The sequence below is a fragment of the Microtus pennsylvanicus genome, chromosome 9 (assembly GCF_037038515.1).
Source record: "Microtus pennsylvanicus isolate mMicPen1 chromosome 9, mMicPen1.hap1, whole genome shotgun sequence".
Taxonomy (NCBI): Eukaryota; Metazoa; Chordata; class Mammalia; order Rodentia; family Cricetidae; genus Microtus; species Microtus pennsylvanicus.
The window spans coordinates 13,063,729-13,066,211 of NC_134587.1; positions in this window are offsets into that span (position 1 = coordinate 13,063,729).

Here is a 2,483-nt window from a genome sequence, read left to right on the forward strand (position 1 = left end):
AATTTTAAATGTTTCTATTTTTCCTTCATGCACGAATGTGTTTTATTTAGATCAAATCCAAGTCTACCTTTCCCTCCCCTCCCCAGCTCCTTCTGTGTCCCTCTCCCCGATCCCTGCTCTACCTCCACGTTTGTATGTGTAACCTAGTGAATTCATTTAGTGAGGTGCATGCACATGGGTGGAAGGTTGTCCTCCGTAGCCTGGCCTGGCCCTGACGAAAGAAGACTTGCTCCCCTGCAACTGCTATGTGTGAGCCCCCATTATCCATGCTTGAATGTTGACCAGCTTGATCTCGTGCAGGTCTTGAGTAGGCAACTCTAGCTGCTGAGAGTTCATGGTTACAAGTGCCTGTTACTCCAGAAGACACTGTTTGACTCTTAAAGTCTTCCTGCCCCTACATCCGGGACATTCTGAGTCTTAGGTGAGAGGGTGAGACACAAATCCATTCCTCTCACCAAGATGGGGGTCCATGGGAAGTGTTAGGTGAGAGTGGGCTGCTGTTGAGACAAATTCTACATCTGTTCAGACATGTTGAATTTACGGCCCTCTTCCAGCATCTAAGCGGAGGAGTCCGCTCAGGGAGTTCGGAGGTCACGGAGAGGTCTAGGCTCCAGAAAGAAATATGGAAGTCGTCACTGGTATTTAATACCACGTGGCTCCATGAAATCACTTTAAGATGCTGTTGGAGAAGACTGGGAATGGAGGGGAGATGTGCTGACCAGAAAGAAGAGCCAGCAAAGGAGGCCCATGAGGACCATCATCCACAGGGATCCTGCAGTGAGATCTCAGCTGACAGAGCAGAAGGCTGACCCACCAGAACGAATGCGTGCTGATGGAGGCAAACCCAGTTTGCAGGGTGCTGGGTGGTAGCCTTTTGTATATCGGCTATTCTTACAGTAGATCTCCACGGAGCCATCATCCCTCTCCCTTGGTGCAAGATTCAGCAGAGTATGGATCATTGGACCCAATTCTTTCCCATGTATTGGTATATTGGGTCATCTCCTGCCCCCCCCCCACTCCGTGGGACCTCCAGTGTGAAATTTAGTCACACAGTCAATAACCTTGGCTCCCACAGTCTAATCTCCGCTTCGTTCCCTGAGGTACATTAGAAACCATCTCCCTGCAACTCTCTTCCATTTGGAAGGGCATGCAGTCAGGAAAGGAGTCTTCCATATAGATCATATTCAGGACCTTCACAGATAAAAGGACGTCTAAGCTCCGAGAACTGCCTTTGTTTTGCCTGTGTATATAAACTGGAAACTTTACAGAGCAGGAGGAGAACAGCAGGCGAAGAGTAAAGAAACTGATGCAGAAAAGTACTTAGTGGAGAGTTTCTTTTCACCCTGAGATCTAAGTCCTGTGCTTGCTGTGAGTCTTCTTCTGAACCCTGAGGAGTCGCTGAGGCTGGCACTCAGAGGTCCCCGGTATCCATCCATACACAGAAGTGTGGTCCTGGTGATGGCTAGTTCATGACTTACATGGTTGAATCTGATTATGGTAGACTGTGGAGTCTGTCTAGACACCAAGAAATACGGTGGGTGTAGAGCCTCCCAATCCTCCTCACGGAGTCTCTCTGTCTCCCAAGCTGGGCTCACACTTGTGTGTCCCAACAGTCAGCCTCTGAAGAAGCCAGGGTTTCAGATGTGTGCCACCAAACCTGGCTCAGTCATCTCTCTTGCTGTTGGAAATATGCCAAAGCAGCAGCCCTTTTATGGAATATAAAGCTATAAGTCAAACCAGTGACTGTCTACCATCCTTCACATTGTCTTCTGCCTCGGAAGTTTTAAAGATCACTCCCCGTTATAGCTGCTGTGGTAGATGTTGTGAAGGCTATGATTTATTGGGGTTTTTAACTTAAGCATTTTATATTTGGGGCTGGTAAGCATGCTCGCCTCAAAAGCTGAGAACCAGAGTTCAGATCCTAGAACCCACAGAAAAAGATTGGCATGTAGCATGAGTGCTCCTCCAGGAAGATGGGATGCAGGCAGGAGTGTACACAGGAGTTTACAGACCAGCTAACCTGCGGTCCACAGTGGAGAAGCGGCAAGGAGACCGTGTCTCTGGAAAGTGGGAAGGGAAGACTGACACTTGAGCTTGCCCTCTGACCTCCACACATGCACGGTGGTACATGCAAGCATGCATACGTTGTATACAGATACACACAAAATACTACATCTTGATTTGGGAAGAACTAATATGCCAGTGTTACAGAAAGGAGAAAGGGACTGGAGAGATGGCTCAGCAGTTGAGAGCTCTTGCTGTTCTTCCAGAGGACAGGGAATTGGTTCCCAGCGCCCACGTGGCAGCAAACAACCATCTCTAACTCCAGTCACCAGGGATCTGATGCCCTCTGGTCTCTGTGGGCACCTGACAGGCATGCAGTGGTGTACAGACATACACTCAGGTAAAACACCCATACACATAAAAATAAAAATTTAAAAGGGGCAGGGGGAGTCCATTTGGATTTGATTAGACACTTTGCC